The sequence below is a fragment of the Varanus komodoensis genome, unplaced genomic scaffold (genome assembly GCF_004798865.1).
Source record: "Varanus komodoensis strain SLA01 unplaced genomic scaffold, ASM479886v1 scaffold3, whole genome shotgun sequence".
Lineage (NCBI taxonomy): Eukaryota > Metazoa > Chordata > Lepidosauria > Squamata > Varanidae > Varanus > Varanus komodoensis.
This window is the reverse complement of record NW_025335761.1, coordinates 34,789,824-34,812,989: the sequence shown is the minus strand read 5'-3', so window position 1 is coordinate 34,812,989 and position 23,166 is coordinate 34,789,824. Positions and strand designations below refer to the sequence as shown.

The window sequence follows — 23,166 nt, the reverse complement described above, 5'->3', positions numbered from 1 at the left end:
GCTGGACGTGCACATGGTGGGCATGTCGTGAGCGGAGCCGGCTGGTGTAGGAGGTCAGACTAGATGGCCCGGGAGGCCCCTTCTGACTCACTCTGTTTCTATGTTTCTATGAGAATATTGAGGCTGGGGAGAGAAAACAACTTCCAGTGAGTCCAATTGTCTTTTGGCATATTGTGGGTTGTTCACAGATCAACCAACTTAACATAATTTATTGTCAAGTAGTTTGATGTGACATGAGAACACACGCAATATCTTTTTTGCTGAGTTAAGACTTTAGCCCTGTTAGAATATGACCTGCTGGTGTTCCTGATGCTGCTTTTGCTCCTGCTGGCCTTGTTGCTAGTTTTCTTGCTGCTAGCCCTTGTTTTGTATGGAAGTGGTACTGTTCATGAGATCCATTCATCTTTGGCATGCGTGACAGTCTACAATGGTACCCACCAGTGGTGAAGAGGATCCAGTACCTTACAGCCTCTAAGCTATGGTTTTGCATTGCTTATTTGTTCCTTACACCTGGCCTTGCCTTGTGCCGGCAGCATTTCTGTGCTGTGCTGTGTTGTTGGAGTACCAATGATAAGACAGATATATATTACAGTGAGTCTAACAATCAGCCAGAGCCTGTTAAACAGCAAGTGTAGAGAGGACTTAGGTAGCAATTCTCTGGAGTGTGGAATGTATACCCACTGCCCAACACTTAGAACACTAAGTACAGTGAAAGAGTCTGGGAGGGACAACCAGCATGCCAAGGTTGCCACAATTCCCTTATGGAAACATGTGATCATGGTTCCATCTCTCTTTCTATTTGAAGCACAAGCCTATTCACTCTTTATATATTGGACTGTGCAAGTGAATTTGGAAGAGTGATGTCAGGGAAGAGTGAGAAGCAGCTTGACAAATAGATTTTGAAAGGCCATTGCTATCAGGTCAATACTCCCAACTGCTGTACTCCCAACTCTTGAGTGCAGCCAAGGCTTGCAAAGTGAAGGCTTTTTAAGAATGACAGGGCCCACTTAGTCAATTCAACACTTTAAAGGCAGCTAGAGTAAAGCTAATACTATCAGTGTATCTCCAACCTGAGAATGAACATGATGCTTGTTTCTCAACGAGCTGAGAGCACTAGAAGAACCTGCTGAGTGAAATTACAATAATGGAGCCAAGTCTTGTGGCCACATAGGCTTAAGTTGCTCTTACAAGGTCACTGCAAAAGCTGTAAATAAAAGGAAAGCCTATGCAAGCTGCAATACAGAGGAAACCGACTAGTATTTTGTTCTCTGAATGCCCAAGGTTGATAGTACAAACAGTTAAAAAGTATAACCAAAGTAAATAAAGAAGCATCTCCCAACTTCTCCTTGCAGGAACCTAAAGCAAAACACACTTAACATACCTAGAAGGTTTTATCTCAAGTCCATGGGAGTTTACAATGATGAATACTGAAGCAGATTTTTTCAATCTTAGATTTCCAGATGTTGTTGGAGTATAATTTCCATCATTTTCAGCTAGAATAGCCACTGGTTGTGGGTTCTGAAGTCCAATAATATCTGAGTATTCAAGAGTAGAAAAGACTGGCTTCAAGCAACTGTAATATGTGAAAGGGAGATGCACTTGTCATGATCTTTCACCTAGGAACGCTGCTGATTTTTATCATTAGAAAGGAAAAAAATAGTGGTAATTCTTTAAAAAAAATTGGCAGGAGGCCAAGGGTTTCCTAGATTATGAGGCCCTGCTGAAAAGCAACCATTAGGGAAGGGAGGGAACTTGGCTCAAAAGACAATGTGCCAAAAGGAGGGGGCTATGAAGCTTCCCTTCTTTCTTAAGAAACAAGGTTGTGGGAAGAGAAATTGAGTCACAGCTGGAGCTGGCAGGGCAGGCAGGGAGGTGCTCTCCCTTTCTTCTCAGCCAACACAGTTCCTCCAGCTGTGTGCTGCCTTCTGCCTTCAGAGGGTTGACAAAAGGTGAATGTATAACTTGTACTCGGGCGCAAATTGTGAGAACTTGAGTTGAAGTGGGAAGTATTTTCTGCAACAAGGCTTGGGAATCTGCTGTTAGATACAAATGCCTTTCCTGGATGCCCAGGGTGGGCCCCCTGGGATGGTCCTTGCACTTTATATTTGCAAGGTAAGGTGTAAAGCATCCTGCAGAGTCTGGAGTGTTTTTCTATCACAGGGGAGAAACATGGTGCCCATGGGACTGGCATGCCTCTCAGATACCTTTCTTTGTGCTCACCAATGTGTCTTAGCCCTCCTATTTTTTAAATCAAGCAAGAATTTATAGTGGCAACTGGGATCACTTCACACCAAAGTGGATGCCTCTAGCAGCTCCCATCTTTTGCCTTGAATGACTCTGAGCTTACACATGGGGCTCGGTGACATTCTTAGGAAATGCAGTTGGCAGAAGCAGTGCTTGCTTTGTGCTGGTGCCCAGGACAGCTTCTCAAACTGCCAAATGCACCCACAGGCCCCCAAAGCAGGTGGGATGTCCCATGGTTTCGTTAAGGATGAAGGTGTTTACACATATAGTAAAAACTGCACTATATCCTAAATCTATATAAATTATGTTAGACTAGTTTGGAGACTGAAGCTGGTGCAAAAGTATCCCGAGCCTTAATTGTAGGCATCCCTGAGGAGGGGGCTTCATTCTGTAACCTGAGGCCTGCAAGAAGGTATCCTATGAAATACCATTCCACAGATTTTCCACCTACATCTGAGGGAGAGACAATCGATTCCCAAACTGCTTCAGCAGCCAGTAGCATTACCAAAGGGTGCAATTGCTTCTGCTGCAGTTGTTAGAAAGTATGTAAGAGCCTTACCAAACTGGACCAAGGGCCTATCCAGTCCAGCATTCAGTTCACCCAACAATGAGCTGCCTGCAGGAAGTCCATAAGCAGGACATTGGTGCAACAATGCCCTTCCATTCATGTTCTCCAGCCTACAGCATTTGATATGGAAAGTTATATATAGCTGTATGACAAGTAGCTAGCCAGTGATAGTCCAACCACCTTTGAAAGTCATCCAACTTGATGCCCATCACTATATCTTATGGAGGCAGCGGATTCCATGGTCAAACTATGCACTATATGAAGTGGTACTTCCTTTTATCTGTACAGCATCTCCCATCAATCTGTTTCATGCAAGGACTGTCCCCCTTCTTGTATTATGAGAAATGGGGGAACATCTTACCCTATCCACATTGTTCATGCCATGTATAATTTGGCATACTTCTAGCTTGTTTTCCTGTATTCACCTTTTTCTAAGCTTAATAACCCTGAGCTTTGTAACCTTTCCTCACAGGAGAGTTGGCACAGCCACTTGATTATTTTAGTGCCCTGTTTTTGCATATTTTCTAGTAAAGGACTCCATTTTATGCATGCCTCAGGATAACTAACTTCCTGTCCAGCAGGGGGCAATGGTGACATAAATATAATTGCTGGCACATTATATCTACCAGCCAAATTCCCCAGGTGATACAGATTTATACCAGTCACTAGGGACCAGCCGAAATGATTTACTATTTTCTACGGTCATCTTTCATCTTATACCCTCTGGCTATGGCTTCCCAGCAGACACTGCCTGATACTGATTCCTTTTTCTTTTCTTTTTTGCATGTTTATGGATTAATCTGAACAGCTAAACTTGCATTCCCTAATTGCAGTTTACAGATTGTAATGAAACTACATTACTGCTTTGAGACTGAATCTAGAAAGAAAGGTTAGCTGACCCACATAATAAAATACATCCATCCCCTCTGCAGCCCATATCTTTCTGGCAACTCATGCTGAAGCCAGGGAAGACAATAGCACTGATTTGTTAAATGGTACTATGTTTCAAGTTATTTAAAAAACTGCTTGAATTTACAATTTATTTGTTCTGATCTGTATGTAAAAATGGGAGAGACATTAAGCTGAATACTTGTTACCTGGGTTCCATGTTACATTGTTTTGTGGTCAATTTACATTTGAAATAAGAGAGTTGTTAAGTATTATTAATTAGTACTTTGTGGAGAGCATTATATCAGAAAGAAGACAAAAATAGACTATAATGCAGAAATCACCAGAATACTGTGTTCAAGGCTAATCATGCTATGACTAAAAGGTTTCATTTGAGAACAAAAGGGGCACCAGACTTGGAAGATGAGAGTGAGCATTTCTGTATGCAGAGAAACTAGAGGTGGGGAGAGATTGTTTATGGATTGGATGAGTAAATTGGACATGAGAGAGGATATACAAAATGATAAATGGAGTGGTAAAGAGAAGATAAATTAGACTCACCAATAATATCAGAACAAGGGAACATACAGTACATTTGCAAGACAGAGTTTAAAACTGATGAAACAACCTTTCATGCATTATATGAACAAAGATCTTTGCATAAAGCTAGAGTTAAATTGTGTTGCTAAAGCTTTTTGTTCAGCTGCCCCTCCAGACAGCATAATATTGTTACTGAATTATGTGGAACCAGAAATGCCTTCAATTCTGCCATTACTGAATTGGATGCGCCATCCAAGATATTTTATGATGTACTTTCTCAACAATTTTAATGCTCAGCATGCTGCAGCAACTGGAAATCCAGTTGGGTACACTACTGTGAAAGTTCAGTGATCGTAAGGCTGGTCAAAACCTCTTTCCAGATGACAGATGTCTGCTGCAAAGATATCCTGTTTGAGATGTGTTTACATATGTCTGCTCTGCAGTGCATATCCATCCTGAGTTTTAGCTTCTGCCATATGCACAAGGAGAAATCAACATCTATATAGCCATGTGAATGTGACACACTGGCTCATTTTCAAGGCTAGATGAAAATGAAGTTTATGTAGGAAGTTACAGCTGCAGATCAAGGGTACCCTTTCTAATGCTGTGATTGTATAGGCAGCATGAAAAGTATGTTAAGGTTTAAAGAAATCAAGGCAGAGTAGGATAATTTCACACACACACACACACACACAAACACACTATGTAGGATCCCTCTTTATTGGCTTCAAAATTGGATTGGGTGCAATGCACAATCACAGTCAATGGGAAAGATCTTATTAATTTTAGGGGTGGGGTTGATCTAGTTTATGCTGAATCAAATATGCTGATTGAAGTGGATTCATTGCTCTTTCTTTCCCTTGGCAGCCTCTCCAGCCCCATGAAAATGCTACACAGAGGACATGTTTGCATTTCACACCAACCCAACGTGGCCATAAATCACAGTGGACTGGTTTTTGTGCAAACCACAGTGCACTGGGCATATGAGTGAGCTCATCATGGGTTGTTTGCCAACCCTCTTGTCCTTCCCCTCATTCCACCTCAATCCTCCTACAGAGATCCCACAGCTGGACCAATCTGCCTGCTTCCCAGCAACTGCTATCATAGATTTCTTTGCTTCCACCATGGTTTTTTTGCTCCTTTTCCTCTCCCCTCCCTTTTTCAGAGATTGCAAAAAGAATCTCCAGTCTGACAGCTAATCACAATCTCTTCAAAGAGCATGAATGCTTATGTCCCTGTGAAAAAAACATGGGGCACCTTTAAAAAATTCTTTAGAATGGGGTTGCACTTTAGTTCCAAAAGAGCTTTGGCTAGTGGGCAGTATAGAAATATTATTATCTCATAAAAAGGTGGAAAAGTAAGGTGGAAAAGTAAGCTGGCCTCAGAGCCTGATCCAAACAAACAAACAAAACCCATGAGGAACGTGTTGTGAAGGGGTGATCTAGCAGGTACCACTTTTTTATGAGCAAAGATCATACGCAGGTTTGGTTTCTCTTGATAACTCACCTTTTGACAGCTGTCAAAAGAAACCAAAGTGAAAAATAAAGCTCTTGACAGCCTCTCTGGGTCAATGCCCATGAGGGTGCCAGCTGCACTTAAACAACACCCTCCATCTGCACATTGCCCATGAAATTTAGTTTTTGGATCCAAAAATGTCTGCAAGTGTTTATTTACACAAGTCCGACTAATTAAAAAAATAATAAATCTATACCTTTGAGATGCAAAACTTTTTTTTAAAGAAAAGTGTTGATGAACCATTGACAGACCCTTCAATGCACTGCTTCAGTGTTTTGAAGAGGCTGTCATGAACTGCTTTTCACTAAAAGCTTTTCACTAAGAAGAGTTTAGAAAAGCTTTACATAAACAAACTGACTAGCTAACTGCTGGAGAAAAGAAAAGAAAAAGGGTGAAGGGAGCAAAAAGTCACAGCAAACACATACAATCATGGTAGGAATTATTAACAGACCCAATTAAAGAAAATTAGGTGCTTGGGCACTTGTCAAATTTAGTAAGAGTAGTAAGGTGTTCCCACCACCTCCAAGAAGCTCACTTGATGTTTCTCAGTATCCATGATGGAGTCAGTTGCCTAAGTTTAGATGCCATGACAATCCATCATGGGTAACATAACTCCTAAAACAAGCCATGGGTTGTCAGGGTGGGTTAGTGCCCACAGCAAGACACCCTGCAGGAAATGGTCTGAATTTTCATGACATAACCAACCTTAGCTTGTTACCTGTGATAAGTTGTTGTCTCCTGTGAACACAGTCAAGGGGCAGGTTTGCCTGACATGCTAACCCACCCTGGCAATATGCCTAAGTCAGCTATCTGCCTACAAAACAACCCATGGTAAGCTTGCCAGTCAAGGCTTTCTCCCAGCCACGATTGTGAGCTGTTTCAGACTTGCTGTGGCTTTTTTGCTTTTTATCCCATTTTTCCCAGAGGGAAGAAATGGCTGGCAAACTGACTTTCCCAATCCCTATTTTGACAACTACAAGCAGTCCCCTCAAAGTACTCTGTGGTTGTCCATCCTTTAAAAAAAAGAAAAAAGAAAGAATATGCAAAAATTATTTTGTAAAAAAGCTCCTCTAGCCACAGTTATGCAACTGTGAACAATCATAATTTCACAACTGCCAGGTTTTGAAAAATTGGTTGAGGGGAGGGGGTAGTCTGCTAACCTTAGACATTTCCCAGAAGAGGCTTAAAAACATCCCCTCCCCTGCCACCCTGCAGCTTGTCAGAAGGTGAACTGTCAAGAAAACCCAAGGGTGCAAATTATCTTTAGCTGTGAAAGGGTGGTTTTGGGGGGATTTAAGCCACCTTCACAGCAATTTCCTCAAATCCCCACATCCACAATTTAGTTCTCAGCAGGGCGCACATGTCGCACTTGTTCCTGAATTGCTAGGCGCTCTGAAAAGTGTAAATGTGCATTCCTCTTCATTTCAAAGGAAAAGGGGCTTGGGTAGCTTTAAAAGCTAGTTGTCAATACAACTATGGAAACTGGGAGTTTTGAACTGGAACATGCAGAAAAGTATGCAAGAACAGAATGGCTCATTATTGCAGCAAGGAGGTGGAAAGGCGATGCCCGCTTCTGGCATTTGGTGCTCATCCAAGAGCCCATGGCAAGAGCAGCAAGGGTATGTTGCTGCTCATGCCATGGGTTTTTTCCTAGGTGATCATGGGCTGTTAGATTGACTTGTTGCTCATGCGTAAGCCAGCCCAGGGAAACCAATCTAGATTTTCACATGGCATGACAATCCATCATGCATAATGATGCCCAGTCATCACACCTCACCTTTGGAATTCTCTTTATCTTGCTTTCGACACCAAGTCAAGACTTTGTTTATTTAGTATCTATTTTTAGATTGGATTGTTGGTTTGCTCCTGGTTTATTGTTTTACTGTTTTATTGGTTATTGTTATTGGTCATATTGTGTTTATTTTCCTCCTGTTTCCTATTTATATGGTTGCATTTATAATGTATTTTAATTTTACTATGTTTATGGTTCTGTTTTTATTGCTATTAATTTATCTGTATTTTAAATATATTTATATTGCACACTGTGAACCTCCCAGAGAGCCTTTGACTATGGGGTGGCATACGAATGTGATAAATAAATATCCATGATGGGTTTTGTGTCTTGTCATGCAGACCCAGTCAGAGAGTCAGCAGAACCTACTGAATGGGGTGATCTGTGGAATGGTAGGGTGGAAGAGGATTCCCAAATACTGGGCAGAAGAACCTGCAGTTAACAGAGCCTTCCTCTCACAAAAGGCCCTTTTAGGATACAGTCCTAGATCCCCATTGTACCTGGATTTCATTGACTCATGAAGAACTGAATTAGCTCTGGCATGTGGGTGCCCATCTCTTTCTCCCAATAGTTGGTGTTTTTAATGAAAAGCAGCATTGAAAGCCTGAAACTGGGAGCAGGAGAGTAGCAGGAGAGTAACTTCACCTCTTTTCTTCCTGCTATTTGTGTGCTCAAAATTGCCCCCATAGGGGAAAATATATGGAGTTCTCATATATTTGCCCCTGCAGCTGGAAAAGTAATTCTGAGAGATTTTGAGCAAACAAATCACAGGAAAAGAAAGGGTTGACTAGCCTCTCCTCCATGGTTCTTGGATTCAAACTTACAACCACCCGGGGCTGTTTTTCCCCCCATTTTTCTATTTTGAAGTGGGGGAAAGAGACATGCAGTAATAGATCACTTTTAATTTGGTCCTGATTCTACCCTTGTATGTTAGGAATTGAAAGTATTTCTCTGTTTAAAAAGAAATGATTACAAAGTTGAGCCAGCTAACGATAAAGCTTAAATTATAGCCACAAGAATAGATGGAAAATTCAAACAGTTTAATAGACTTCATGGTTGGCTTACTGTGGCTGCTGAATATTTGAAGGGAAACCAATCCCCTGGCAAGCTTTCCTTAGAATAACCTCTTTACAGTAGTTTCAGCTTACCTCTCTGTTACTTTGAACGAAGCTGTTACCTAAGTGGTCCTGGGTGCTCTATAATTGGCACCTTTCCACCTTCCAGACAAGTTTGAGTGCCACAGAGAAACCTGAGTGGCCAATTTGTCATACAGTGATGTGACTCTTATTCTTCTCTGTTTCCCAAAGCTGCTGGGACATCATGTCCCTGGGGTATCTTGCCTCCAGAATCCTTCAAGTACATTCCTTCTCCTAATCCAGTGTATTAAAGCCACCTTAAAGTGTATTTGTGAACAAAGAGTGCACAAAGAGAGGGCTGGTACTTTGGTGCTAGTACTGTTGAGGACCATACAGGCTCTTAATGCTGAAGCTGCCATGGACTGTCATTGGCTTATCACTTCCAAGAGAAATATTTGCTTAAGTACTCTAATTCATTCTGCACCAACTTAGCTCCAAGGGTGATCCTGTTTGACACTGATGCTTTAAGTATTGAAAGGGGTGATAGTACTTCAACAACCCAGAAATATGGCATATTCTTTTCCTTATGCCTTGTTCCCAATGACATTCTTCATCAATGTATTATCAACACTGAGAGGGAAGGTTTTTTTCTTACTATGTTCAGTGTTTGTTTTATTGAGGAAAACATCTTATGCCTGGAACATTGCTTTTTTAACAGGTTATAGTATGTCCTAAGAATGATATATTTTGAAACTGTCAGGACAAAGAAATTCTAAAGTGGTGAAAGTTAGTTAGATGCCAATCATGCAGTGGCCAGAGGAAAACATTGTGGGGGGGGGGGGTTCTCTTATTGTGCATTCATTATGCACTCTTGATTCAGCCCTCAATAAAGTTCACAAGGTCTTTTCATGACACTGTCACCTCTCAAGACCTCTGCTTTGCAGCCATTCAGTGGCTTTTTGTAGAACAAGGAAAGTCTGATATTTACCTAGATGCTACTATTATTCTCTACAGAAGCCTAATGTATTTTCACAATTCCATTTATGAAATTCACAGCAGTGTTGTATAATGAAATATATAGAAAGGAAAGCCCCTGGAAAAAATAATGTGAAGGACCTTCTAATCCTCCCACAAAGGAAGAGGAAGCCCCACTAAAGCAACAGGTAATATGCCTCCTGTAGAAAAACCCAGAGAAACTGAACCACACTGTGTTAGGCTAGAGACAAGCCATTACATGTTTCAGGGAACTAAATGAAGTTTAAGAGTGATTGCTGCTTTTGGTCTGTATAATCGTGTTGTTTTCATCTGGTAAATAGGTTTTGTAGATTTTTTTATTTCATAAACCTGTAACACCTGTTTGACTAGAACTGCTGGCATGTGTATGGGGAGTGATGTCTCTGTCAAACCATTTTCATCTCTCTTAAATTGTCTGTTTCCAGCCTTAGTATTTTCATTGCTTTTGTGCCTAGGACTTTTCCATGTGACAGTGAACAGATGTTTGTACTCACTCTGAATAGGTAGGAACCTGAGCAACCTTACTAATATTATCCCAAAGAGTTTATGTAGAAACTTAGGAATAGTCAGACCTGGAAATGCGCTGTGCAGTGTTGAGATGTAAAGGTCAGGTCAGGCTAGTGAAAAGAAAGCATCACTTAGGGATCTACCTCCATGATATTTAATTGATAGACGATGATCCACTACTAGGCTGCAACCTGACCTAAACTAAACCTCGACAAACCTAAACCTCGACAACTTCATTATTTTGATGTATGAGACATAGAAACATAGAAACAGAGCGAGTCAGAAGGGGTCTCCTGGGCCATCTAGTCTGACCTCCGGCTCCAGCCAGCTCCGCTCACGACATGCCTACCATGTGCACATTCAGCCTATCCTTGAACACCCTCACCGATGGGGCCTCAACCACCTCCCATGGAAGCCCATCCCATACCCATGGGGTCCTGACTGTCAGGAAGTGCTCCCTGGCATCCAAATTGAACCTTGGTTCCCTGAGCTTTGCTCCGTTGGAGCGCGTCCTGCCTTCCTCTGCAGGGGAGAACAGGTCTCTACCCACCTCCATGTGACACAGTCTCACATATCTGTATGCATACACATACCTGCATGCATACAGTAAATACTAAGAAATAAATCTCCAAGGGTTTGCTTAAACTTAGGGTGTGTCACAGATCTGAAAAGGCTGAAGGCCAGTGACTACCTTACACCCTCAAGAATTTCAGGGTTAAAAAAATCAATTCTTTTACAGTTAGTGTTTTTCTTTCATTTCATTAATGATTACTTATTTAAGGCACGATCCAAAGCCCTACTCCCAAGCCCTGGAACTTGGAGGCTTGCTTGTATCCAGTGCACAGCATGAGGAACAGTGGTCCCTTCATTTAGGGGGCCACTACCGGACATCTAGATAAAGTGCCACAGAGGGGGAAGGAAGCATGATTTGCAAATGGTATAAGCTGCTGGCCCCAGCCTCTTCCCTTCCCCACTCCCTGGCTGGAGGGAGGGCTTGGCATTCTGCATCCAAGGTCATAGGACCACAGAGCTGGGGCTCCAAATATCCTATGGTCCAAGGTCAGAATGCCATATGGTTGTGCCCTTTGATATTCACAGAAACTAGTCAGAGCATATCACACAATTTAAAACAATAATATGACATAAAGTGATACATTAGGTAAAATACAATAAACATAAAGAGACAATAACCATACCAATGCAGAGGTAATAGAAATCTTTGCAAACTGCCCAGAAATCTGTGGCTATTGGACAGTATAGACATGGAATAAATGAAATGAGAAGGTCCTGTCTCTCATTACCTCGACTATGTCTCCCTGTATTGGAGACAGAGAAGGACATCTCCATAAAATTATATCAATAATATATCAATATGCATTCCTCATATTTGTTTTAATAAATCTCCATCTCTTTTCCTAGCCTTCATCTTTGTTCTTTGCTACAGTGTCTAAGAAAATAAAGAAGAAGGGGAAAAGGAACCAGGTGCATGTCCTGCAATTCAATTCCTTTGGTTGCAAAACATTCTAGAACTTGGGTTTTCTATAACCTCACTCATGTGTGTGTGTGTGTGGGGGGGGGCAGCTGGGGGAGAACGGGGGCATTTTCTCATGGGCAGCATCTTTCTTGCCTGCTGGAGTCTACTGAAATCCAGCATGTTTAACACAACTAGAATGATGTCCTGTCTGCTTCCCTGGCACTTGGGATCCTCTTAGGCAAATCTAGCACATATGCTTTGGAACTGCAAAACAATAGCCCCATTATGGGCAGAGGTGATAAAGCACATAGAGCTTGTCTTCCAGGCAATGCAATGTTATCTCTATTCACAAAGCAGATGAGTTCCTCCCTTCAAAGCAGCTAAAGCTGGAAGTCCTGGAGGGTCAGGACTGCTACTTGTTTTGTACTACAAGATGCAGGGCAGGAGGGATCTGCAATTGGACCTCCTGAGTATTTTATTTAATGTAAGCATGTGTTCTGATTTTGATGGGGACTAGCAGAGTCTTTGGGTTAGGAGCTATTTAGCTCTTCCCCCACACCCTTTTTCTCAGTCTGCTTCCCCACACAGAAGCCTGCTGAGAACTTATAAAATACCTTGTCTTTCTATCCCCCAGGAGGGCTAACAGCAGGTGAGGGGTCTTTTGGACTGGAAAAGTGCATGCCCAAAAGGACTAAATCAACATTACAACCACTCCTCCAGTAGAATGCTTTGAAATTTTGACAAAAGGCTTGAATATCTGCTATCTGTTTTGAAGTCTGCAAGCCTCAGTTTTTTCTTTCCATGGCTTAGGGCCCCCACAGTCTACTTGTACAAGCTAGCAAGACTACCACAGATGAAAACAACTGAAATATGCCATTAAGTCTTCTCTGATGTATGGTGAACCTAAGAATGGGTGCCCTCCAAAAAGTCCTGTCTTTGACAGCCATACTCAGTTTTTCCAAACTCAGAGCTGTGGCTTCCTTTATGGAGTTGATCCATTTCATATTTGGAACTAAAAGATTATTCCCATTCAAAAACAAGCAGCATATTAAAAAGTCAGAGAAAATAGCTGTACTCATACTGTTTGTGTCTTTAGGAGTCTATAGTTTTAAATCATAAATCAATCTTTTACAGTCTCATATCCTCCGTATTTATTGCACTGCAATTCCCACAATGGCCATGGCATGTGGGAATTATGAGAGCTGCTGTCCAATACATCTGGAAGGCATCAGGTTGGGGAAAGCTGCTGTAGGCAGCCAGTCAAAAGAGAATATGATGAAGATCCAAAGGCAGTGTCTCCTTGAATTATCACGTCTGGGATGGTGTCAGTTCCCTCCAAGTTCCTAACTACCCAGTATATTTTCTAATATCTATCCACATTTATCACATTTCAGAATGTGATCCAGATAGATGGGCTTGTCTCCAAGAAATTCTCTGGATCAGATTACAGCATATTCCTTCCAGGGTGGGGATACAGCCATATCTAGCAATTCAGCTTGCATCTTTTTGTTTTCTGAGGACATCTAGCCTTTTCCTTTTATACAGAAATGTTGCCTTGGACAATTATGCTGAGCTGCCTTCTAGACATTTCTATCATCCTGATTACTTCCATTGCTTTAATATTTGATCAGGACATTTTGTCATTGGTACAGTGTGATAGATGATTCTACTACCCTGTTGGCATTCAGTATGACTCAGAGATGGTGAAGAAGATGGTCTCTGGGGTATGTATACACCACTTTCTTAAACAGTAAATGCTGCAACATGCATGCAGTTGTTATGGAAATGTTATCGTGTTGTATCAAATGAAGAGATGTCACCTTTCTAGATTGTTGAATAGCTTTCTAGTTAAAGCTGTTTGCTTGATATCCTGATCAGCAAAGAATGGGGATCATGGTGGGGCCTCAAAGAAACTCGTTTGTACTTCGGAGTAAAAGAGAAGTTAGCATGTTTTTGCAGTCTTTAAACCTTTAGATGCTGGTTACATTTAGCAAAATGATACTTTTTTCTCAGCTAGCATGGGCTGAACTCACAAATGACGACAGTGGGAGGTGAGAAAACAGTGGCTTCCTTTCCCAACCACCTGAGTTCCAGTTGCATATCCCATGATTTACCTAATTACCCTTGTGGTGCATGGCTTCTCATGTCATCCAAACCCAGTGAGGTGCGCAGCAGGAGTCATGGGCTCTGGGGTGCTCTCAAAGCCATCACCACAGTGTACCTTGCTGGGTTTGGAGCTTCATGTCACAAGGGTTATTAATCAACCTGTGTGGACTGTGACCAGTGCAGAAGTATAGGGGAAAGAAGCCACCATGGCCTGACCATTGTCTGTCCAGGCTGACTGCTTGTTCTTCCACAACCACCCTGCTTACCCAGCTCAGCAGATATAGATATATAGATATATATGTAAAGGTGTTACAGAACCATTACTAATGTCTAATTTCTCTATGCACAGGGACACTGGTGCTGTTAAAGATGTCAGTGAAACTTCCTGATTGGGACAATAGGGAGCAAAAAGGAACATTTGGGAAAGCAAGAATAGTTGCCATATTTGCATAATTTATTCTGCTTCTGGTAGTCTGAGGAGCCAAGTGTTAATAATGGCAATGAAGCTACCCCATTTTGATCACTCTTGTTACTCAGACTGGCCAGGGCAAGGCTGCTTGCAGCAAAAGTCCCCGACCAAGGTACTAGCTAAAGGAGCAGTCCTCCAACTGGTACCTTAGTCCTGGTGGTTTGGCCTGGCCTGTTCCTTTCCCCACTAGGGATGATGCACAGTGGGCCAATTGGGAGGATGAGCAATGCTGTAAGGGGAACCATCACATTACTGATCAGAGGTGACAGTGAAACTTCTTCTCCATGGTAGCATTCAGGGAACAGAGTTTCAGGGTTAGGGTTGAGGGTCCCTTAAATATAGTTGAATGAGGGATCCTATTTTAGAAAGGACAGTTTTCTGTTGGCATCCTAGGTTTAAAGGGACTATTAAGCTCAAGTTAAATTTAAAGTTAAAAATCATCAACAAAAACTTCAAGTAGGGGCCTTGAAGTTGCCCATTGACAGCACCTGGGCAGCAGACTAAGCAGGAACACATGTGAGCTGGTCAGAGGCTTCCCCACTGTTTGAATGTATGTATGTTTATTTTCATTCATTTATTCCTTAAATTTCTATACTGTCCAATTTCTATACTGTCCAATTTCTATACAGTCCACCACTGGGAAGGCTATCTCCCTCATTGCCATCTTCAAGTTTCCTTCAGAGAAGCCTGGGGGATGGCCTAAGATGATGACCTTAGTATATAGGAAGGTTCATGCCAAGGCAGGTACTCTATCAGGTGTTGCAGTTCTGAGCAGTGTAAGTTTTTACAGCATCTTGAATTAGACTCAGAGACATGCAGGCAGGCAGTGCCAGTGGGCCAGACTAGGTGTTATATATTCAGTACTTCTAGTGCCTATTATCAATCTGCACACTGGATTTTGCCCAAGCTGCAGCTTCTCAGCCCTTTTCAAAGGCAGATCCATGTCAAATGCATTGCAGTAATCTGCAGCTTGCAAGTTACCAGCATGCAGACAATGGAAGCCATGTTATCCTTGCTCAGACTGGGGCATAACTGGGCCACCAACTGAAGTGGCAATGATGGCTCCAGGAGCATCTCCATGCTATAAACTAGCTGTTTCAGGGGGAGTGCAACCACACCCAGAATAGGTTGAGTACCCTGTCATCCGGTTAGAAGAATCACCTACTAACAACATCTCAGTCATGTCTGGATTGCATTTCAATTTATTAGACCCGCCCCCCGCCCCCACAGTACATTGTTGCAGCCAGGCACCAACCTAGAACATCCATTGCTTCAGCTGCTAGAGGTGAAAAGGAAAAATATTGCTGTGTGTCATCAGAACTCCAGATGGCCACATTCAGTGGCTTCATGTATATGTATATGTATATGTATATGTATATGCCATAGTGCAGTGCCCCTCGTTCCCAGCTTGGGCAGTTTCTCCAGAAGGATACTGTGATCGATGGTGTCAAAAGCTGCTGGGAAATCAAGAAGACTCAACAAGGTCAAACTCCCTTGTCTCTCTGGCAGTGTAGGTTGTTATACAGGGCAACCAAGGCTGTATGCATGCCAAAACCTGACATAAACCCCAAATGAAATGCATCAAGATAATCAGTCTTGTTGAAGAGTGCCCGGAACTGGTTGGCAACTACCTGCTCAAGGACTTTGTCCAGGAAATAAGCATTCATCATTGGCCTAAGTTGCTAAGGTTTTCTGTGTCCAAACATGATTCCTTCAGGAGTGGTCCCACCATTGCCTCTTCAGGTGGCCAAGATGACTCCCTCTAACAAGGAGGCATTAATCACTCCCCTGGCCCAGATGGCAGTTCCCTCCCTGCCAGTTTTTATAACCAAAATGAGACAAGGATCCAATATGAAAGTCTTTGCATGAACCTGTCCAGACACTTTGTCAACATCCTTGAGCTTTATCAACTGAAATTCATCCAAGAAACTGGATAATTTAAATCATAGTCATCATTTCTAAATTCTATTCCTATGGATAAGCATGTGCAACTTTTGTGCAATCTTGTGTCCAATTTTGACTCCCCCCCCCTTTTTTTTTGTTTTGTTTTGTTTTTGGCAATGTGCACTGACCACCTCATTTAAAGATCATGATGAGATAAAGATATGAAGACAGATTCTTGGGTATGTTGAGCTTCAGCCATTTAGGGTGTTATATATCATGTTCTGAATTTTGAACTTTTTGCCAAAGCTGGCAAAATGGAGTCCCCTAAGGGTACACATCCATATTTGCAATGGATGCTTTCAGACATCTACTCCATTCTAGTTCTCTTCAAATAAATGAGTGAGCTGAAGTGGATGAGATCTCTGTGGTGACAGCACACCACAGTCTTCTTTCCAAGCCTTTTCCTTTCATTTCAGCTCAAGTTCCACTGATGTTGTAAAGTTTCATTCCCAGAGACTTGGTCCTGCCAAGAGCTGTTACATGCTCCTCAAGCTCTGTCAGTCAGCGGCTAAAGAGGCATCAAGCAGCTGTTAAGCTACAGGGATGCAGGTGGGCTGGGGTCTGTTCGTGAACAACTGAGGACTGCTACAGGTTGACTTGCTGTTTGCTGTTCTTAAAATTTTCACTAAACTATACAGCTGCCACTCACAACATGGCAAAATCAAATTTTCAGGACCATTGCATATTTATTTGTCACAGATTTTATCCAGACATTTTTCTGACAAGTTCAAAGAGATATACAAGGGGCCAACTGGTTTTACGATGATGCCAGCTCAGTGAGAAAGGTTAGGCTGAGAGATAGCAACATCATAACCAAAGCAGGGTTTGAACTAGAGTTTTCTGGGCGAAACAGTAACCCCAATCGATGGGTATCATGGGGCTACCAGATAGCCAGAATTAAAGGGATGAGCAAGGCAGAAATAATACAAGAAGGTATAGGTTGAAGAGCTGGACTCTTGTGTTCATTTGTTTCCATTCCTGCCAGTGTTGTATCCAAGAGCAGAGTTAAGTGATGTTGCCACCTCAAGCAGCAGATGATGGGAGGAAAGGGATGGTGAGGTGTTGGAGGACAGGTGTTGGAGGAAAGTGTTAGAGTTCTATGCAGCCCATGTCCTGTACCCACTAAACAACCCTCCTGGGCTCAGGAAGACAGCTGCCCCAGCAGTGCTGCTGAAGTAAGATTCAGCTGTCAGCTCAGTCTACTCTGATACATGAAAGGGGGATGCCATCTTGTCCTTTGCTTCAGGCAGCCAAATGTCTTGGGCTGAATCTGTTCATGAGTGTGACACTGAATTCTTTTCACCCCTGTCTCTGCCCTCTTGCTCCGTCTACTTTTGTGTCACAATTAAAGCAAAGACACCCAAGATATTTAAAGGTTTGTATTCATGAAGAACCTATTTCCAGTTATATGTAATTGTTCAAATCATTAAAAGGCTTTATATGTCCATTCATTTAAGCCTATATATTATTCTGTTTGGATTCTAACATAGTTTAAGTATCTCCTGTACAGTTTGCTGGAGAAAAGGAATGAAAGACTTGAAAGGCATGTAGATCTAAGTTGTTCTAGCACCTCAGGTTTAGCAAAGGGTGCCTTGACTTCTAAAACATCTGTGTGACTGCAAAGAGCTTTTTTTGATCTAGCAGTTTGGGTTTTACAAGGCTATTTTAATTACCTTGTAAGAAAGGTATCTTGCAAAGTGTTTTGCTTTGCATTAGCAAGCTCAATTCTTAATCATATAGGAAAGTACAGCCAAGGTGAAACTGAACAAGAATAAAGATCAGATTTCAGAACAGAAGTGCTGCCAAGTTTGTATGCACTGAGGCCACTCTTTGGTCACTCACTCAGCTTCACAATGGAGCAAGGATTCAAACCCCAGTCAAACACCTTATCCTCTCTACCACACCTTGGAGAGATTCAAAATGCTATTATATTTATAAAAAGCCATCCTGAAGTTTGTGTCTCTAGACTTTCAGTACATAACACCTTATTCTAGTGTTAGTCTTCCATAGTTTATCAAACTAGATATCAAGCTACATAAATACGCTTACACACATACACATAACATTATCCAGCCTGAATTGAGCAGTTTAACATTCAATTTATTTCAACAGGAAAGTTAAGCTTGTGCATAAATTGGGATCATGTCTATGAAAACTCAAATAATTTAGGTAAGTCCTTTTGTGCTTTTACACCCAGAAGTCCAGCATACACTTAATTACTTGGAGAGTGATTGCACTTGATTTTTCTTTTAAAAGGCAAGTTATTCTGGTTTCAAGAACACAATGGAACAGAGTTATTACCTTGGAAATTTGTTTCAATTATTTAGGCTCCCACAGCATTTTCTTCACTAGCACTAAATCTCTAAGCTAAGCTGTCAATCCACTTGTTACTTCTTGGCAAGGGTTCAGGGGCCTAGCTCAAAGTGATCTTTTCTTCCTTTTTTCTTTCTTTCTTTCTTTTTCTTTTGGCTGCCAATAGTGCAGTGTTAAGAAATTTGTCATAGAGTATTTATCTGTTGCTATGCCTGTTGTTAGATGAAGAATGCAAAGCTTAGCACATGTTGGCAATGGAACTCTCCCTGTCAAATGTAATACTTGCTGCCTCCCACTACTGCAGGAAAACTACAGAACATTAGCACTGCTTTTTACTTATGTCTTTCATATCCATAGAAGAATCAACACAGGAGTAGTGCTGTCACCTATAAAGCCTATCAAATAATAATGCAGTACATTATATGGTATTTAAGATAATGAGACTGAGGTTTTCTCCAGCTTCCTGGGCTCTTCCTGCATCAAAGTACAATCAGGGGAGCACTTACGTCTTCCTTTTTAATGAGTCAGTCATTCTCATACATTCAAAATGAGGTCCAGCAGAACCACAGTTTCTCTGTAGTGTTGCTTTGCGTGCGGACAAATGCCCTTCCATATTCCTTTCACTGAGATTGCTTCCGCCTCAGATTTTCTCCCTTTTTATTCTGCTATGTGCGTGGTTTGATTTTTCTCTTGGGTTCTCTGGGGGCATCTCATCTTCCAGCTGTATCCAAGTGGGGAGAAGTTTGTCCTGTTTCCATCTTTTTGAAAGCTTTGAACTTTAGTCAAATTTAATCCATAAGAAAATGGAGAAAACAGTCCAAAGTGCAAGGCATTGCTTCATTAGAAATAATTGGGAGATTGTACAGACCGTGTCCAAATTAAAAACTTGCTTACAGAGTAAACTTTAGGAAACAACTCTAGTGAAGGAGTATACTGCTGTTTCTAAAGGTCACCTGTAAAAAGGCAAAACTATTGGCATGTATTAAACCAAAGGTGGCTAGAGACTTACATGCTGCTCTTTAGCCACTGTCTTTAAAAGGAATAGATTCAAAATGCCATGGGAACATTTACAGACTAGGCCCTTCCACAGACTGCTCCATAAGAATGGACCGACTTTCTGAAGGCCAAAATAATGCATTGGAGGGGTATAGCAGTCACACAGGAAAGAGCAAAAGACGTGTTATTGCACAGAGGTGCATGGAGGGGATACCAATAAACATCTCAGTAGACCCAGTGCCATGACTCTTCCAAAGTAATGGCTGTCCTCTTAAATGGCTATAGGAATGTACTGGAATGATAAAAGCCTCCCCAAAGGAAAAGGCAGGCTTCTCCTCCATTATCAAGGAAAAGCATAACGGACGAGAGGATATTCACTTACTGGTATGTCACGCTAGGGCAGTTCAGATGACACAACAGCTCACTGTTGGTTAATTGAGCCTTGAGGGACCAAAATATAAGGCTATCCACCATTACAAAAATACAGCTTCCAACAGGGGTGGCCATAATTTGCTGTGTCATTCAAACCTGGGTAAAGATGGTTATTTCAGTTTAAATTTATCTTGAGTAACCCCAAAATATACCTAGGGTTATGAAAGGGTTGTTAAACCTCAAATAAGTCTCACCAGCTAGGTTCTTACTACAGAACAAGTCATGGCTCCAGTTGGTGTTTGCAAGTCCATAATGGTAGATGCACATACGTGAGGGTTAATTAACCCATGAGGAGTTTGTTCCCATGTCACCCAAACCAAGTGTGTGTGTGTGGGTGTGTGTGCTGCTTGGGCTAAAAGGATAAAACTGGTGGCCAGTGACTGGTGAAGAGCACACAACAACAAACAAATCTAGAATCCAAAGAGAGGTGGCACAATGCAAAAAATTCCAGAAGGGCAGACAGTATTATTACAGCACTACATTACATTTCTGTACCACCAGTAGCCAAAGCTCTCCGGGCAGCTCACAACATTTAAGTCACCCATCCAGATTTCAACCAGGCCCAACCCTGCTTAGCTTCCAAGTTTAGACAGAATCAGGCGCTTCAGGCTATACAAAAACTTAATCAATACACAATTGCTAAAATACTACTTCCTGTGGTTTGAATAAGAACAAAGGAGTTTTTAAAAGCATACTAAGTCCATTAATCAGCTCATTCTTGCAATGATATCTGTTATCATCTCACAACTTTTTGTAAATGGCACTCTTTAAGGTGACCTTCATTGTCTGCACTTCTTGCATTCAGTTCCCTCTGACAATAGACTTCACATCTCCATCCTGTACAGTTACAAATCTGCTAATTTGACATTAACACTGCATGCCTCTGCTGACCTGGACAGTATCCCTGAAAGCTTCTGTTCTTCTTTAAGATGCCACAAATGCAAAAAAGGATTGCTGAAGAACACTTTATTTAAAAGGTAATGGTGGGGGGTGTCAGTAAGCATTGAAACAGCCTACTTTTGTGGGAAGGTCCCACAGTTGCCTGTGACTAATGCTGGAGCTCCTACTGCTTTTCCTTGGCAACTAAGAAGCGCCCGGACCTTCTCAGATACACAATCTTTTTATAACAGATTTTTTTGAGGAGGCTGTAAACCATGACACATCCGACTGATTTCATTAAGAGTCCATCTGTGCACCAGCAATGGATCATGATCCTTCTATTTAATCCCATTGTCAATTGTGCTGCATCCTTACACATCCCCAGGAATCAGAATAGACGAGCCATTTTGTTCTGAGAGCATGAACCACCTGAAAGCATTGACGTGCACTGCAGCACTTTGGAGCTTTTCAACAGCCGACAGTGCCTGGTACTGGGGACTTGAGACATTCCCATCTTGCAGCTGAGCATCATGCAGCCTACTCCAGTGTACCCCTTTGGCCATTAAAAATGTACGTAAGGAGATCTCAGTATATGGACAGGACCCAGAGTTCCCATAAGGGAGTGTGCAGTGCTCACATGGGAAATCATGTGCCATGTCCTGCTTTGTTTTCCCTCGGACTATTTTCCAGCTCCTTGGATTTCCACTGTGAATCTCATTTATTGTGACTAAATCCAGCAACAGAGGTTGGCAACTCTGCTGCTCAGATTTCTCTACAGAGGTTTGGGAAACCAGTCTCCACACTTCACTGTGATGGGTACTCGCAGCACTTGAATTTTAATCCAGCCAATGTGTGTGGCCCACGTGGAGGAGGCTGCAGGCACACTGAGCAAAGCTAATCTAGCAGTTTTGGACTGGGATATTGTGTGGTCCAGATGATTCAATGTTGGCAGTGGATCACCTTGGACAGCCTCTCTGTCCATACCTAGAGCCTTTTAGAATGCATTTTCAGAAGCTTATAATTAATGTACTGAAAGGATGCTTTTATGCAAATTAGCAAGCTTTATGCTAGTGTAGCTCTTCTGGGTGGGAAATCGTCCATTTTGTAGTGTCCTTTGCCTTTGGGAGCTGGAATTTAAATGAGTGCAGTAGTAGTTTAGTTTAATGGTAACTCACTTCCAAAGCAAAGTGTCCTTTCAGTTTCTCTAGTAAGGAATTTCATTTTGGATTGTTTCATTGTTGGGTGTGAAATACCTTGGACTGGCAGAATGATGAATAAGAGGGTCCTAAAGCAAATCAAGCCAGAACTCACCCTGGAAGCAAAAATGACAAAAGCTGTTGTGCTTTGTGGCAGATCATGAGAAAGCATGACTCCCTGGAGAAGACAATAATGCTAGGAAAAGTCAAAGGCAGACAAAAAGGAACACCTAGACTCTATCTAGGAAGCCACAGCCTTGAATCTGCAAGATGAGCAGGGCTGTAAAGGATAGGGCACTTACTTAGGAAGAACTAACTAGTAAATCGGAGATAATTTGACTACTTGTAACAACAATAGCAGGGAGTCACAGGTTGTCCTGTCCTGTCCCTTCCCCAGTCCCTTTCCAGAAGCTCTTTGCAGTGTCTTGCCATTGAAGAATGACCTCTTGGTTTTTATAATAAGGCTTTGTCCATTACCAGTCCTGCATGTTTACATTTAATTAAATTAGGCAGCCTCAACCTTGCTGCAAGCAGTTTGATAACCAGAGCAAACCACAAAGGTGAGAGTGCTGCAGGCACACCAGCCTATCTCTGCTACATCCAGCTGAATCTGAGCCTAGAGAATTAGTTGTTTCCAGTGGTGCTCAGAGGATGCTTATCTTGCATGTTCATGTAACTGATAAGATTGCCATCAAGCCTTACAGCTGCGCATACAGAGAAGAGGTGCTGGTATCTTACTTTATTGTGGTTGCCCAGTAATTGGCCTCTACTATTATATAGTCCTCAAGGCCAGAGACACAGCTGCATGCATTCATGCATAGTGTATTCTTTTGCTCTAGACAAAGGCTCCTGCTTTAGCCAGTGCTTCCTGGTCTTACAAGTATCAGTACAAGGAGGTGAAGTGTTAAGAGGACTGGGGTTTGAACCATGAAGGCTCTCATGGACTGAGATTTAGCCTAGTAAACTGTACAGTAACACAGACCAGCCTTTCTCCATTTACTGCCCTCCAAAGCTGTTGCACAATACTAATAGAATACTTGGGTTGTAGAGGGCACAAGGTTGGAAAACACTGCTGTATGTATTCAGCTAGAGGTGAACAGTGAGACTGATAGTTCACTCATGAGCCCTGGCAACCACCTCTGTGAAAGGAGAGAGGGAAGGCATGTCTTCACTAGTACCTCTCCAGGTGTGGTGCTAGAGGTCTCAGGTAGGG

At 42.1% G+C, this 23,166-nt stretch overlaps 1 protein-coding gene across 33 annotated transcripts in view; it reads left to right on the top strand.

Annotated features, from left to right (window-relative positions):
• Window positions 1-23,166, top strand: part of SYNDIG1L (synapse differentiation inducing 1 like) — a 137,589-nt gene that overhangs the window by 47,795 nt on the left and 66,628 nt on the right. For 3 of the 33 annotated variants that reach the window (XM_044436750.1, XM_044436758.1, XM_044436757.1), the window contains one exon: window positions 13,250-13,342. The exons of 16 other annotated variants lie outside the window; for them this stretch is intronic. The gene's annotated coding sequence lies outside the window, so the exon portion shown is untranslated. Of the gene's footprint in view, window positions 1-5,107; window positions 8,091-9,679; window positions 9,787-10,092; window positions 10,141-11,563; window positions 11,627-13,249; window positions 13,343-23,166 lie in introns of those variants that run through there. 14 more of the 33 variants (XM_044436756.1, XM_044436752.1, XM_044436753.1 and 11 more) reach the window with 11 other exon arrangements.